Source organism: Amblyomma americanum, chromosome 3, assembly GCF_052857255.1.
Source record: "Amblyomma americanum isolate KBUSLIRL-KWMA chromosome 3, ASM5285725v1, whole genome shotgun sequence".
Lineage (NCBI taxonomy): Eukaryota > Metazoa > Arthropoda > Arachnida > Ixodida > Ixodidae > Amblyomma > Amblyomma americanum.
The window spans coordinates 14400153-14418718 of NC_135499.1; the positions used below are offsets into that span (position 1 = coordinate 14400153).

The window sequence follows — 18566 nt, forward strand, 5'->3', positions numbered from 1 at the left end:
GGCATGTGGCGCTGAGGATTCCATTTCTCGCAAGCTTTCCGCACTAAATGTCCCTGCATTTCGCGACATCGGTAGCTGGTTCATCTAGAACACCGAGGCACTGCCACAAAAGAAAGACAAACGCACTTTTGTTAAAAGTGTAGCGCTATAAGAACATTCTGGAGACCGCGGGAACAGTGAAGGCCTTCCATGTGTTGCACTGTGCACGGTGATAACGCCAGGATCAATCACACACTTCCGAATCATCTGAGTGCGGGAGTTTTACGCTTTCGTCTTCAAACACACACTGGCAGTGAGTCGCGGAGAGGCCGCCCCTGCAGGTCCCCCCTAACGCAATGTTTCGGGTGAGTTGGTTTTGTACTCGCTGCAGGACGGCTGGATGAGCGCACTTCAATGGCATTATGCCAAAAAGAAATCAAACACCTAGAGTGTAAAATTTGGCACGTACCAGCTAACCGCCGGCGCTGGTACTTTTCGCGCATGTTTTTTGGTTCTGTTATTGGGTCTTTTTTCCTTCCTGGTCGCCAGATGGCATAAAATGCTGCTGGACCTCCAATAAAAAGTAGTTGACAGTCAGCGCTGTTCTGTCCTCCCCTTTTTTTATGCCATCTTTGCGCTGTTAACATGGAAGTACGTAACTAACTCACCCAAAATATTGTATTATAGAACTTTATTTCTAGTACAAAGGGCTGTTTTGCATGTGTTCTTGATCCTTTTAATGTCGCCGCGGCGACATGCCGAGCACGTTCACTCGGTTTTTGAATTCGCAAGACAATCCTCCAGCCTGAAGTATCAGTCTTATTTGGCAGCGTACAACTTTCAGCAAGCCATTGAAGACGACACTGCAAGATTATCTGGTCTGAATAGCTACAGCAAGTGCGAGTGCACAAGGAGCACTTGAAGGTTTTCGTACAGCTTCATGCTGGACCAGAACATTCAAAGGCACACTTTGGTAGTACGGTGCATTGACCGTACTACCAAATTCCATTGGCAACAGATGCTCCTAGCACTTCGTGCAGTCCTTACTAAGAGGACTCCAGCGAACGGACAAAAGATTCAAGTCATCGAGGGCGCATTCCTTCCCCACAACATCAGGCAAGTCCTTTCTTTACCTGGGGCCCAAGTTCGCGGTCGAGCCAAAAACATTTAAACCGGAGCTCTTGACGATGGTGAGACAAGTTTCATGATGCGCGGAGAAGACCGAAACAGACTGTTGCATCTCTAAAAGTGTGGATGTTTTGACAAGGTGCAGACATAAGGGAGGAAGCTCTCTTTGTTCAAGACAGTCAGTTGGCAGAAAGAAAACTCGCTGTCTGTTCTTCCATCAGACAAAGATGGGGCTTCGTTGTTTTAAGCAGGTACGTTTTCATGTCTAAAGAAGCGGACAGCATCCTTGCAGCGTTTAGCAAGCGCGACGATGTTAAAATCTGTAAATTAAAAGCCAGTCAAAAAACCCAGCAAGCAAGTTGAATTTGACCAAGTTGTCAAGTATGATTGAGAACAGCAACAATAGCAGCCTTGAGATCCTCTCAGCAAAAACTCATAAACCTTACTGACCGTTTCGTGAAACAGTTTCAGAAACAGGGACATGACAGAAGCCTGTTGCAAGATACTGTAACAAAAACTCAACGTACTGACTATTGACACTCCTTTTAGAATAAAACATTCTAACGAAGTAATCACTTTCCTAAAACAGGTTGATCACAATAAGGAATTCTCAGTCGATGTCGAGGACTTATATTGCACAATTCCCCAGGCGGACGTCTTGTCAGCTCTCAATGACCACATCGATAATCATGGTGTTATAGTATTTCAAGACGAGTGCGGAATTTCCACTGATGTCTTCCTCGAATAATTTTCGTTTTATCTAAGTTCAAATTTCGCAGAATCGAATGTGGATTTGTGCATTCAGAAAAAGGATTGTGTATTGGTTCGTGCCTAGCCCTAATTCCTTGTGATATGTTCTCGGCCTTGCGTGACAAAATGCTGCAAAATAGTCTAGAATAAATTGGTGTGTGCGCATTTTTAGATTTGTAGATAGTTACTTTGTGTTTGTATCGTATGACAACTTCAATTTTGAGCAGCAGTTCCTAAATATTCAGTCAGTATTCTCGGCGTGTCTTGAACCACTTGTTCTAGCGCTTGAAACCCTACTTAATGCTTCCATGAGGTTCTTAGATCTCGCCTTGCACTTCACTCCATCCCATGTGTTTTGGTATTACGAGCCTCCAGCTCAAAAGTCCAACCTAGCATATGCATCAGCTCATTATAAACATCTAAAAAGGTCCATTTTTTCACTCCGTTTTTAATACTGTTTTCAAAGCGCTGTAAGCGCAGTATGGGACAAAGCTTTGCGAAGCAAGTCGACCGCCTTACGAAGGCTGGCTAGCCATCCGAAGTTCTAATCTCAACTGGTGACCCGGGTAGGCAAAAAAGAAAGGTTGTTGCTTTGCCTCACCTCCATCAGGCTTCGCACAACCTTAGAAAAATTGGCAGCAAGGCAAGCGTCGATGTTGCCTTTTCAGCGCCAAGAAAATTTTTCAGGATGTGCAAAAAAGTCAACTGCAGGAATTACGTACCGCGCTGATGTTCAATTAGACAAGGGGATCGTTTTGTTCTGTGCCAAGAAGGTGTAATCTTTTCTCTGCCCATGTCTTGTCGGAAAAAGTACATTAGGCAGACTGGCGGCTGTGTCAATAAAAGACTAAAAGAGCACGAATGTCGCACGTGCAGCTACTACAGGCTACGCAGCCAAACATTGCAGGGACTGCAAAGCAAATGACAGCGAAGCATATTATGGTTGTGGTAATTGAAACCAAATACCTAGAGTGTGAATTTTGATACGTGCCAGCTAGCCACCGGCGCTTGTACCTTTCGAGCATGTTTTTTTATTGTGTATTTTTTTTATTTGTCTTCGCAAGATGGTACACAATCTTGCTGGCCCTCAAATAAAATTTGACAGTCAGTGCTCTTGGGTCCTCCCCTTCTTTTGTGGCGTCTTTGAGCTCTTACACGGGAAGTCATCCGTGGCACCGATGAAAGGCCGTGGTAGGCGGATAGCAGCTAATTTTTCTCTGTCGTTACCTTCTGTTGCTGAGAAGAACGTTCATTCGGCTACGCTTCAGAGACTTGTTTCTAAATCCTCGTGTTCCAAATTCCCACGAGGATTTTCACCGACAGAACCGAGGAGCAACTCCGCACCGTCAATTTACTCTGCCTGCAAGAAGTTTCACAGCGCAGTGACAAGTGCGAGTGCAGTGGGAGTGAATAGGTTCGGAACAAATGCTTTTTGGTCAGTCCGTGAAACTGACTGCAAGTACATGTTAGATTTGCAAAAGCTAACTACGGACGCCTTGTTTTTCCAATGCTTAAATGCACTTTGCTCTTGACAGCTTCTATCCCTCGCTGCGTTGTTTGCAGCAATCGCGAAAGCATGAAGTTGCTTCGATGCATCCATCATCAAAATTTTCAACAAAGGATGTACTTGCGCAAAGAACAGTGGACACAACAAAGTAACACATGCGATAAGAACAGAGTGCAGGTTGGTTCATTTCTAACAAAGAATTTACTTGCGCAAAGAACACAGGACACAACAAAGTAACACATACGACCAGAACAGAGCAAAGGTTGGTTCATTTCTAACAAAGAATGCACTTGCGCAAAGAACACAGGACAAATCAAAGTAACACATACGACAAGAACAGAGAGAAAGTTGGTTCATTTCTAACAAAGAATGTACTTAAGCAAAGAACACAGGACACATCAAAGTAATACATACGACAAGAACAGAGCGAAAGTTGGTTCATATCTAACAAAGAATGTACTTGCGCGAAGAACACAGGACACATCAAAGTAACACATACGACAAGAACAGAGCGAAAGTTTGTTCATTTCTAACAAAGAATGTACTTGCGCAAAGAACACAGGAAAGAACAAAGTAACACATGCAAGAACAGAGCAAAAGTTGGTTCATTTCTAACAAAGAATTTACTTGCGCAAAGAACACAGGACACAACAAAGTAACACATACGAAAAGAACAAAGCGAAAGTTGGTTCATTTCTAACAGAGAATGTACTTGCGCAAAGAACACAGGACACAACAAAGTAACACATACGACAAGAATAGAGCGAAGGTTGGTTCCTTTATAACAAAGAATGTACTTGCGCAAAGAACACAGGACGCAACAAAGTAACACATACGACAAGACCAGAGCGAAAGTTGGTTGATTTCTGACAAAGAATGTACTGGCGCAAAGAACACAGGACACAACAAAGTAGCACATACGACAAGAACAGAGCGAAAGTTGGTTCATTTATAACAAAGAACGTACTTGCGCAAAGAACACATGACACATCAAAGTTACACATACGGCAAGAACAGAGCGAAAGTTGGTTCATTTTTAACAAAGAATGTACTTGCGCAAACAACACAGGACACAACAAAGTAACACATACGACAAGAACAGAGCGAAAGTTGGTTCATTTCTAACAAAGAATGTACTTGCGCAAAGAACACACGAAACAACAAAGTAACACATACGACAAGAACAGAGCGAGAGTTTGTTCATTTCTAACAAAAAATGTACTTGCTCAAAGAACGCAGGACACATCAAAGTAACACATACAAGAATAGAGCGAAAGCTGGTTCCGTTCAGTTCAGCTTATTTCCTTAAAGACCCCAATTCAGGGGTATTACATAAGGGGTGGGGCTACGGATATAACATGAGGTTCTAGTCTAGCATCATCTGCGTTATCTCCTGGTGGAATCTTGATGGACAGGTAATGGCGGTAACTTGGTGGGGAAGGCCGTTCCAGTCAGATGCTGCTCGGGCAAAAACCGAGGCCGAGAATGTAGTAGTACGGGAGCATGGACGGACAACTTGGACCGGATGACCAGTGCGCGGAGATATGTGCATGCGGCGTACGATGTAGGGTGCTTCGTGCAATGAACCGTTGAAGAATTTGTGAAAAAGGCAGAGGCTGGCAATGCGCCGGCGATGGGAAAGAAGCGACAAGTTAATTTCAGCTTTCAAAGTCGATACACTGATGTCGTATGAGTATCCGGAATGAATGAATCTAACAGCGCGATTTTGAACTCTTTTGAGGTTAGCCTTCAGATAGTTTTGATGGGGATCCCAGATGGCTGATGCATATTCAAGTTTAGGCCTTATCAGTGACGTATATGCTAGTGATTTCAAGTCTTTTGGTGCATCACGGATGTGGCGTCTGAGGAAACCTAGTTTATTGTTGGCCGATGAAATGATTTCTAACAAACAATGTACTTGTGCAAAGAACACAGGACACAACAAAGTAACACAAAGGACAAGAACAGAGCGAAAGTTTGTTCATTTCTAACAAAGAATGTACTTGCGCAAAGAACACAGGAAACAACAAAGTAACACATACGACAAGAACAGAGCGAAAGTTGGTTCATTTCTAACAAAGAATGTACTTGCGCAAAGAACACAAGAAACAACAAAGTAACACATACGAAAAGAACGGAGCGAAAGTTGGTTCATTTCTAACAAAGATTCTACTTGCGCAAAGAACACAGGACACAACAAAGTAACACATACGACAAGAACAGAGCGAAAGTTTGTTCATTTCTAACAAAGAATGTACTTGCGCAAAGAACACTGGAAACAACAAAGTAACACATATGACAAGAACAGAGCGAAAGTTGGTTCATTTCTAACAAAGAATGTACTTGCGCAAAGAACAAAAGAAACAACAAAGTAACACATACGACAAGAACGGAGCGAAAGTTGTTTCATTTCTAACAAAGATTCTACTTGCGCAAAGAACACAGGACACAACAAAGTAACACATACGACAAGAACAGAGCGAAAGTTGGTTCATTTCTAACAAAGAATGTACTTGCGCAAAGAACACAGGACACAACAAAGTAACACATACGACAAGAACAGAGCGAAAGTTGGTTCATTTCTAACAAAGAATGTACTTGCGCAAAAAACACAGGAATCAGCAAAGTAACACATACGACAAGAACGGAGCGAAAGTTGGTTCATTTCTAACAGAGAATGTACTTGCGCAAAGAACACAGGACACAACAAAGTAACACATACGACAAGAACAGAGCGAAAGTTGGTTCCTTTATAACAAAGAATGTACTTGCGCAAAGAACACAGGACACAACAAAGTAACACATTCGACAAGAACAGAGCGAAAGTTGGTTCATTTATAACAAAGAACGTACTTGCGCAAAGAACACAGAACACATCAATGTAACATATACGACAAGATCAGAGCGAATGTTGGTTCATTTTTAACAAAGAATATACTTGCGCAAAGAACACAGGACACAACAAAATAACACATACGACAAGAACAGAGCGAAAGTTGGTTCATTTCTAACAAAGAATGTACTTGCGCAAAGAACACACGACACAACAAAGTAACACATACGACAAGAACAGAGCGAAAGTTGGTTCATTTCTAACAAAGAATGTACTTGCGCAAAGAACACAGGAATCAACAAAGTAACACATACGACAAGAACAGAGCGAAAGTTGGTTCATTTCTAACAGAGAATGTACTTGCGCAAAGAACACAGGACACAACAAAGTAACACATACGACAAGAACAGAGCGAAAGTTGGTTCCTTTATAACAAAGAATGTACTTGCGCAAAGAACACAAGACACAACAAAGTAACACATACGACAAGAACAGAGCGAAAGTTGGTTCATTTCTAACAAATAATGTACTTGCGCCAAGAACACGGGACACAACAAAGTAACACATACGAAAAGAACAGAGCGAAAGTTGGTTCATTTCTAACAAAGAATGTACTTGCACAAAGACACAGGACACATCAAAGTAGCACATACGACAAGAACAGAGCGAAAGTTGGTTCATTTCTAACAAAGAATGTACTTGCGCAAAGAACACAGGAATCAACAACGTAACACATACGACAAGAACAGAGCGAAAGTTGGTTCCTTTATAACAAAGAATGTACTTGCGCAAAGAACACAGGACACAACAAAGTAACACATACGACAAGAACAGAGCGAAAGTTGGTTCATTTCTAACAAAGAGTGTACTTGCGCAAAGAACACAGGAATCAACAAAGTAACACATACGACAAGAACAGAGCGAAAGTTGGTTCATTTCTAACAAAGAATGTACTTGCGCAAAGAACACAGGACACAACAAAGTAACACATAAGACAAGAACAGAGCGTAAGTTGGTTCATTTCTAACAAAGAATGTACTTGAGCAAAGAACACAGAAATTAACAAAGTAACACATACGACAAGAACAGAGCGAAAGTTGGTTCATTTCTAACAGAGAATGTTTTTGCGCAAAGAACACAGGACACAACAAAGTAACACATACGACAAGAACAGACCGAAAGTTGGTTCTTTTATAACAAAGGATGTACTTGCGCAAAGAACACACGACACAACAAAGTAACACATACGACAAGAACAGAGCGAAAGTCGGTTCATTTCTAACAAATAATGTACTTGCGCCAAGAACACGGGACACAACAAAGTAACACATACGAAAAGAACAGAGCGAAAGTTGGTTCATTTCTAACAAAGAATGTACATGCGCAAAGACACAGGACACATCAAAGTAGCACATACGACAAGAACAGAGCGAAAGTTGGTTCATTTCTAACAAAGAATGTACTTGCGCAAAGAACACACGACACAACAAAGTAACACATACGAAAAGAACAGAGCGAAAGTTGGTTCATTTCTAACAAATAATGTACTTGCGCCAAGAACACGGGACACAACACACTAACACATACGAAAAGAATAGAGCGAAAGTTGGTTCATTTCTAACAAAGAATGTACATGCGCAAAGACACAGGACACATCAAAGTAGCACATACGACAAGAACAGAGCGAAAGTTGGTTCATTTCTAACAGAGAATGTACTTGCGCAAAGAACACAGGACACAACAACGTAACACATACGACAAGAACAGAGCGAAAGTTGGTTCCTTTATAACAAAGAATGTACTTGCGCAAAGAACACAGGGCACAAAAAAGTAACACATACGACAAGAACAGAGCGAAAGTTAGTTCATTTCTAACAAAGAATGTACTTGCGCAACGTACACAGGACACAACAAAGTAACACATACGACAAGTACAGAGCGAAAGTTGGTTCATTTTTAACAAAGAATATACTTGCGCAAAGAACACAGAAATCAACAAAGTAACACACACGACAAGAACAGAGCGAAAGTTGGTTCATTTCTAACAGAGAATGTACTTGCGCAAAGAACACAGGACACAACAAAGTAACACATACGACAAGAACAGAGCGAAAGTTGGTTCCTTTATAACAAAGAATGTACTTGCGCAAAGAACACATGACACAACAAAGTAACACATACGACAAGAACAGAGCGAAAGTTGGTTCATTTCTAACAAAGAATGTACTTGCGCAAAGAACACAGGACACAACAAAGTAACACATACGACAAGAACAGAGCGAAAGTTGGTTCATTTCTAACAAAGAATATACTTGCGCAAAGAACACAGAAATCAACAAAGTAACACATACGACAAGAACAGAGCGAAAGTTGGTTCATTTCTAACAGAGAATGTACTTGCGCAAAGAACACAGGACACAACAAAGTAACACACACGACAAGAACAGAGCGAGAGTTAGTTCCTTTATAACAAAGAATGTACTTGCGAAAAGAACACAGGAATCAACAAAGTAACACATACGACAAGAACAGAGCGAAAGTTGGTTCATTTCTAACAAAGAATGTACTTGCGCAAAGAACACAGGACACAACAAAGTAACACATACGACAAGAACAGAGCGAAAGTTGGTTCCTTTATAACAAAGAATGTACTTGCGCAAAGAACACAGGACACAACAAAGTAACACATACGACAAGAACAGAGCGTAAGTTGGTTCATTTCTAACAAAGAATGTACTTGAGCAAAGAACACAGAAATTAACAAAGTAACACATACGAAAAGAACAGAGCGAAAGTTGGTTCATTTCTAACAAAGAATGTACTTGCGCAAAGACACAGGACACATCAAAGCACATACGACAAGAACAGAGCGAAAGTTGGTTCATTTCTAACAAAGAATGTACTTGCGCAAAGAACACAGGAATCAACAACGTAACACATACGACAAGAACAGAGCGAAAGTTGGTTCATTTCTAACAAAGATTGTACTGGCGCAAAGAACACAGGACACAACAAAGTAACACATACGACAAGAACAGAGCGAAAGTTGGTTCATTTCTAACAAAGAATGTTCTTGCGCAAAGAACACAGGACACAACAAAGTAACACATACGACAAGAACAGAGCGAAAGTTGGGTCCTTTATAACAAAGAATGTACTTGCGCAAAGAACACAGGACACAACATAGTAACACATACGACAAGAACAGGGCGAAAGTTGGTTCATTTCTAACAAAGAACGTAGTTGCGCAAAGAACACAGGACACATCATTGTAACATATACGACAAGATCAGAGCGAATGTTGGTTCATTTTTAACAAAGAATATACTTGCGCAAAGAACACAGGACACAACAAAATAACACATACGACAAGCACAGAGCGAAAGTTGGTTCATTTCTAACAAAGAATGTACTTGCGCAAAGAACACAGGAATCAACAAAGTAACACATACGACAAGAACAGAGCGAAAGTTGGTTCATTTCTAACAGAGAATGTACTTGCGCAAAGAACACAAGACACAACAAAGTAACACATACGACAAGAACAGAGCGAAAGTTGGTTCATTTCTAACAAATAATGTACTTGCGCCAAGAACACGGGACACAACAAAGTAACACATACGAAAAGAACAGAGCGAAAGTTGGTTCATTTCTAACAAAGAATGTACTTGCGCAAAGAACACAGGACACAACAAAGTAACACATAAGACAAGAACAGAGCGTAAGTTGGTTCATTTCTAACAAAGAATGTACTTGAGCAAAGAACACAGAAATTAACAAAGTAACACATACGACAAGAACAGAGCGAAAGTTGGTTCATTTCTAACAGAGAATGTTTTTGCGCAAAGAACACAGGACACAACAAAGTAACACATACGACAAGAACAGAGCGAAAGTTGGTTCTTTTATAACAAAGGATGTACTTGCGCAAAAAACACACGACACAACAAAGTAACACATATGACAAGAACAGAGCGAAAGTCGGTTCATTTCTAACAAATAATGTACTTGCGCCAAGAACACGGGACACAACAAAGTAACACATACGAAAAGAACAGAGCTAAAGTTGGTTCATTTCTAACAAAGAATGTACATGCGCAAAGACACAGGACACATCAAAGTAGCACATACGACAAGAACAGAGCGAAAGTTGGTTCATTTCTAACAAAGAATGTACTTGCGCAAAGAACACACGACACAACAAAGTAACACATACGACAAGAACAGAGCGAAAGTTGGTTCATTTCTAACAAATAATGTACTTGCGCCAAGAACACGGGACACAACAAAGTAACACATACGAAAAGAATAGAGCGAAAGTTGGTTCATTTCTAACAAAGAATGTACATGCGCAAAGACACAGGACACATCAAAGTACAACATACGACAAGAACAGAGCGAAAGTTGGTTCATTTCTAACAGAGAATGTACTTGCGCAAAAAACACAGGAATCAACAAAGTAACACATGCGACAAGATCAGAGCGAAAGTTGGTTCATTTCTAACAGAGAATGTACTTGCGCAAAGAACACAGGACACAACAAAGTAACACATACGACAAGAACAGAGCGAAAGTTGGTTCCTTTATAACAAAGAATGTACTTGCGCAAAGAACACAGGACACAACAAAGTAACACATACGACAAGAACAGAGCGAAAGTTGGTTCATTTCTAACACAGAACGTACTTGCGCAAAGAACACAGGACACATCAGTGTAACATACACGACAAGATCAGAGCGAATGTTGGTTCATTTTTAACAAAGAATGTATTTGCGCAAAGAACACAGGACACAACAAAGTAACCCTTCTGACAAGAACAGAGCGAAAGTTGGTACATTTCTAACAAAGAATGTACTTGCGCAAAGAACACAGGAATCAACAAAGTAACACATACGACAAGAACAGAGCGAAAGTTGGTTCATTTCTAACAAAGAATGTACATGCGCAAAGACACAGGACACATCAAAGTAGCACATACGACAAGAACAGAGCGAAAGTTGGTTCATTTCTAACAAAGAATGTACTTGCGCAAAGAACACACGACACAACAAAGTAACACATACGACAAGAACAGAGCGAAAGTTGGTTCATTTCTAACAAATAATGTACTTGCGCCAAGAACACGGGACACAACAAAGTAACACATACGAAAAGAATAGAGCGAAAGTTGGTTCATTTCTAACAAAGAATGTACATGCGCAAAGACACAGGACACATCAAAGAAGCACATACGACAAGAACAGAGCGAAAGTTGGTTCATTTCTAACAGAGAATGTACTTGCGCAAAAAACACAGGAATCAACAAAGTAACACATACGACAAGATCAGAGCGAAAGTTGGTTCATTTCTAACAGAGAATGTACTTGCGCAAAGAACACAGGACACAACAAAGTAACACATACGACAAGAACACAGCGAAAGTTGGTTCCTTTATAACAAAGAATGTACTTGCGCAAAGAACACAGGACACAACAAAGTAACACATACGACAAGAACAGAGCGAAAGTTGGTTCATTTCTAACACAGAACGTACTTGCGCAAAAAACACAGGACACATCAGTGTAACATACACGACAAGATCAGAGCGAATGTTGGTTCATTTTTAACAAAGAATGTACTTGCGCAAAGAACACAGGACACAACAAAGTAACCCTTCTGACAAGAACAGAGCGAAAGTTGGTTCATTTCTAACAAAGAATGTACTTGCGCAAAGAACACAGGACACAACAAAGTAACACATACGACAAGAACAGAGCGAAAGTTGGTTCTTTTATAACAAAGGATGTACTTGCGCAAAAAACACACGACACAACAAAGTAACACATACGACAAGAACAGAGCGAAAGTCGGTTCATTTCTAACAAATAATGTACTTGCGCCAAGAACACGGGACACAACAAAGTAACACATACGAAAAGAACAGAGCTAAAGTTGGTTCATTTCTAACAAAGAATGTACATGCGCAAAGACACAGGACACATCAAAGTAGCACATACGACAAGAACAGAGCGAAAGTTGGTTCATTTCTAACAAAGAATGTACTTGCGCAAAGAACACACGACACAACAAAGTAACACATACGACAAGAACAGAGCGAAAGTTGGTTCATTTCTAACAAATAATGTACTTGCGCCAAGAACACGGGACACAACAAAGTAACACATACGAAAAGAATAGAGCGAAAGTTGGTTCATTTCTAACAAAGAATGTACATGCGCAAAGACACAGGACACATCAAAGTAGCACATACGACAAGAACAGAGCGAAAGTTGGTTCATTTCTAACAGAGAATGTACTTGCGCAAAAAACACAGGAATCAACAAAGTAACACATACGACAAGATCAGAGCGAAAGTTGGTTCATTTCTAACAGAGAATGTACTTGCGCAAAGAACACAGGACACAACAAAGTAACACATACGACAAGAACAGAGCGAAAGTTGGTTCCTTTATAACAAAGAATGTACTTGCGCAAAGAACACAGGACACAACAAAGTAACACATACGACAAGAACAGAGCGAAAGTTGGTTCATTTCTAACACACAACGTACTTGCGCAAAGAACACAGGACACATCAGTGTAACATACACGACAAGATCAGAGCGAATGGTGGTTCATTTTTAACAAAGAATGTACTTGCGCAAAGAACACAGGACACAACAAAGTAACCCTTCTGACAAAAACAGAGCGAAAGTTGGTACATTTCTAACAAAGAATGTACTTGCGCAAAGAACACAGGAATCAACAAAGTAACACATACGACAAGAACAGAGCGAAAGTTGGTTCATTTCTAACAGAGACTGTACTTGCGCAAAGAACACAGGACACATCAAAGTAACACATACGACAAGAACAGAGCGAAAGTTGGTTCCTTTATAACAAAGAATGTACTTGCGCAAAGAACACAGGACACAACAAAGTAACACATACGACAAGAACAGAGCGAAAGTTGGTTCATTTCTAACAAATAATGTACTTGCGCCAAGAACACGGGACACAACAAAGTAACACATACGAAAAGAACAGAGCGGATGTTGGTTCATTTCTAACAAAGAATGTACATGCGCAAAGACACAGGACACATCAAAGTAGCACATACGAAAAGAACAAAGCGAAAGTTGGTTCATTTCTAACAGAGAATGTACTTGCGCAAAGAACACAGGACACAACAAAGTAACACATACGACAAGAATAGAGCGAAGGTTGGCTCCTTTATAACAAAGAATGTACTTGCGCAAAGAACACAGGACGCAACAAAGTAACACATACGACAAGACCAGAGCGAAAGTTGGTTGATTTCTAACAAAGAATGTACTGGCGCAAAGAACACAGGACACAACAAAGTAGCACATACGACAAGAACAGAGCGAAAGTTGGTTCATTTATAACAAAGAACGTACTTGCGCAAAGAACACATGACACATCAAAGTAACACATACGGCAAGAACAGAGCGAAAATTGGTTCATTTTTAACAAAGAATGTACTTGCGCAAACAACACAGGACACAACAAAGTAACACATACGACAAGAACAGAGCGAAAGTTGGTTCATTTCTAACAAAGAATGTACTTGCGCAAAGAACACACGAAACAACAAAGTAACACATACGACAAGAACAGAGCGAGAGTTTGTTCATTTCTAACAAAAAATGTACTTGCTCAAAGAACGCAGGACACATCAAAGTAACACATACAAGAATAGAGCGAAAGCTGGTTCCGTTCAGTTCAGCTTATTTCCTTAAAGACCCCAATTCAGGGGTATTACATAAGGGGTGGGGCTACGGATATAACATGAGGTTCTAGTCTAGCATCATCTGCGTTATCTCCTGGTGGAATCTTGATGGACAGGTAATGGCGGTAACTTGGTGGGGAAGGCCGTTCCAGTCAGATGCTGCTCGGGCAAAAACCGAGGCCGAGAATGTAGTAGTACGGGAGCATGGACGGACAACTTGGACCGGATGACCAGTGCGCTGAGATATGTGCATGCGGTGTACGATGTAGGGTGCTTCGTGCAATGAACCGTTGAAGAATTTGTGAAAAAGGCAGAGGCTGGCAATGCGCCGGCGATGGGAAAGAAGCGACAAGTTAATTTCAGCTTTCAAAGTCGATACACTGATGTCGTATGAGTATCCGGAATGAATGAATCTAACAGCGCGATTTTGAACTCTTTTGAGGTTAGCCTTCAGATAGTTTTGATGGGGATCCCAGATGGCTGATGCATATTCAAGTTTAGGCCTTATCAGTGACGTATATGCTAGTGATTTCAAGTCTTTTGGTGCATCACGGATGTGGCGTCTGAGGAAACCTAGTTTATTGTTGGCCGATGAAATGATTTCTAACAAACAATGTACTTGTGCAAAGAACACAGGACACAACAAACTAACACAAAGGACAAGAACAGAGCGAAAGTTTGTTCATTTCTAACAAAGATTGTACTTGCGCAAAGAACACAGGAAACAACAAAGTAACACATACGACAAGAACAGAGCGAAAGTTGGTTCATTTCTAACAAAGAATGTACTTGCGCAAAGAACACAAGAAACAACAAAGTAACACATACGACAAGAACGAAGTGAAAGTTGGTTCATTTCTAACAAAGATTCTACTTGCGCAAAGAACACAGGACACAACAAAGTAACACATACGACAAGAACAGAGCGAAAGTTTGTTCATTTCTAACAAAGAATGTACTTGCGCAAAGAACACAGGAAACAACAAAGTAACACATATGACAAGAACAGAGCGAAAGTTGGTTCATTTCTAACAAAGAATGTACTTGCGCAAAGAACAAAAGAAACAACAAAGTAACACATACGACAAGAACGGAGCGAAAGTTGTTTCATTTCTAACAAAGATTCTACTTGCGCAAAGAACACAGGACACAACAAAGTAACACATACGACAAGAACAGAGCGAAAGTTGGTTCATTTCTAACAAAGAATGTACTTGCGCAAAGAACACAGGACACAACAAAGTAACACATACGACAAGAACAGAGCGAAAGTTGGTTCATTTCTAACAAAGAATGTACTTGCGCAAAAAACACAGGAATCAGCAAAGTAACACATACGACAAGAACAGAGCGAAAGTTGGTTCATTTCTAACAGAGAATGTACTTGCGCAAAGAACACAGGACACAACAAAGTAACACATACGACAAGAACAGAGCGAAAGTTGGTTCCTTTATAACAAAGAATGTACTTGCGCAAAGAACACAGGACACAACAAAGTAACACATTCGACAAGAACAGAGCGAAAGTTGGTTCATTTATAACAAAGAACGTACTTGTGCAAAGAACACAGGACACATCAATGTAACATATACGACAAGATCAGAGCGAATGTTGGTTCATTTCTAACAAAGAATGTACTTGCGCAAAGAACACAGGAATCAACAAAGTAACACATACGACAAGAACAGAGCGAAAGTTGGTTCATTTCTAACAGAGAATGTACTTGCGCAAAGAACACAGCACACAACAAAGTAACACATACGACAAGAACAGAGCGAAAGTTGGTTCCTTTATAACAAAGAATGTACTTGCGCAAAGAACACAAGACACAACAAAGTAACACATACGACAAGAACAGAGCGAAAGTTGGTTCATTTCTAACAAATAATGTACTTGCGCCAAGAACACGGGACACAACAAAGTAACACATACGAAAAGAACAGAGCGAAAGTTGGTTCATTTCTAACAAAGAATGTACTTGCGCAAAGACACAGGACACATCAAAGTAGCACATACGACAAGAACAGAGCGAAAGTTGGTTCATTTCTAACAAAGAATGTACTTGCGCAAAGAACACAGGAATCAACAACGTAACACATACGACAAGAACAGAGCGAAAGTTGGTTCATTTCTAACAAAGATTGTACTGGCGCAAAGAACACAGGACACAACAAAGTAACACATACGACAAGAACAGAGCGAAAGTTGGTTCATTTCTAACAAAGAATGTTCTTGCGCAAAGAACACAGGACACAACAAAGTAACACATACGACAAGAACAGAGCGAAAGTTGGTTCATTTCTAACAAAGAATGTACTTACGCAAAAAACACAGGAATCAACAAAGTAACACATACGACAAGATCAGAGCGAAAGTTGGTTCATTTCTAACAGAGAATGTACTTGCGCAAAGAACACAGGACACAACAAAGTAACACATACGACAAGAACAGAGCGAAAGTTGGGTCCTTTATAACAAAGAATGTACTTGCGCAAAGAACACAGGACACAACAAAGTAACACAAACGACAAGAACAGGGCGAAAGTTGGTTCATTTCTAACAAAGAACGTACTTGCGCAAAGAACACAGGACACATCAATGTAACATATACGACAAGATCAGAGCGAATGCTGGTTCATTTTTAACAAAGAATGTACTTGCGCAAAGAACACACGACACAACAAAGTAACACATACGACAAGAACAGAGCGAAAGTTGGTTAATTTCTAACAAAGAATGTACTTGCGCAAAGAACACAGGAATCAACAAAGTAACACATACGACAAGAACAGAGCGAGAGTTGGTTCATTTCTAACAGAGAATGTACTTGCGCAAAGAACACAGGACACATCAAAGTAACACATACGACAAGAACAGAGCGCAAGTTGGTTCCTTTATAACAAAGAATGTACTTGCGCAAAGAACACAGGACACAACAAAGTAACACATACGACAAGAACAGAGCGAAAGTTGGTTCATTTCTAACAAAGAGTGTACTTGCGCAAAGAACACAGGAATCAGCAAAGTAACACATACGACAAGAACAGAGCGAAAGTTGGTTCATTTCTAACAAAGAATGTACTTGCGCAAAGAACACAGGACACAACAAAGTAACACATAAGACAAGAACAGAGCGTAAGTTGGTTCATTTCTAACAAAGAATGTACTTGAGCAAAGAACACAGAAATTAACAAAGTAACACATACGACAAGAACAGAGCGAAAGTTGGTTCTTTTATAACAAAGGATGTACTTGCGCAAAGAACACACGACACAACAAAGTAACACATACGACAAGAACAGAGCGAAAGTCGGTTCATTTCTAACAAATAATGTACTTGCGCCAAGAACACGGGACACAACAAAGTAACACATACGAAAAGAACAGAGCGAAAGTTGGTTCATTTCTAACAACGAATATACTTGCGCAAAGAACACAGGACACAACAAAGTAACACATACGAAAAGAGCTGAGCGAAAGCTGGTTCATTTCTAACAACGAATATACTTGCGCAAAGAACACAGGACACAAGAAAGTAACACATACGACAAGAACAGGGCGAAAGTTGGTTCATTTCTAACAAAGAATGTACTCTCGCAAAGAACACAGGACACAACAAAGTAACACATACGACAAGAACAGAGCGAAAGTTGGTTCATTTCTAACAAATAATGTACTTGCGCAAAGAACGCAGGACACAGCAAAGTAACACATACGATAAGAACAAAGCAAAATTTGGTTCATTTCTAACAAAAAATGTACTTGCGCAAAGAACACAAGACACAACAAAGTAACTCATACGACAAGAACAGAGCGAAAGTTGGTTCATTTTTAACAAAGAATGTACTTGCGCAAAGAACACAGGACACAACAAAGTAATACATACGACAAGAACAGAAGGAAGTTGGTTCATTTCTAACAAAGAATGTACTTGCGCAAAGAACACAGGACACAACAATGTCACACATACGACAAGAGCAGAGCGAAAGTTGGTTCATTTCTAACAAAGAATGTACTTGCGCAAAGAACACAGGACACAACAAAGTAACACATACGACAAGAACAGAGCGAAAGTTGGTTCATTTCTAACAATGAATGTGCTTGCGCAAAGAACGCAGGACACAACAAAGTAACACATACGACAAGAACAGAGCGAAAGTTGGTTCATTTCTAACAAAGAATGTACTTGCGCAAAGAACACAGGACACAACAAAGTGACAATTACGACAAGAACTAAGCGAAAGTTGGTTCATTTCTATCAAAGAATGTACTAGAGCAAAGAACACAGGACATAGCAAAGTAACACATACGACAAGAACAGAGCGAAAGTTGGTTCATTTCTAACAAAGAATGCACTTGCGCAAAGAACACAGGACACATCAATGCAGCACATACGACAAGAACAGAGCGAATGTTGGTTCATTTCTAACAAAGAATGTACTTGCGCAAAGAACCCATGACACAACAAAGTAACACATACGACAAGAACATAGCGAAAGTTGGTTCATTTCTAACAAAGAATGTACTTGCGCAAAGAACACAGGACACAACAAAGTAACACATACGACAAGAACAGAGCGAAAGTTGTTCATTTCTAACAAAGAATGTACTTGCGCAAAGAACACAGGACACAAC

At 40.3% G+C, this 18566-nt stretch overlaps 1 protein-coding gene across 1 annotated transcript in view; it reads left to right on the forward strand.

Moving 5' to 3' along the window:
- LOC144122864 (uncharacterized) overlaps positions 1-18566 on the forward strand; it is a 968996-nt gene that overhangs the window by 343538 nt on the left and 606892 nt on the right. The gene's annotated exons all lie outside the window — the stretch shown is intronic.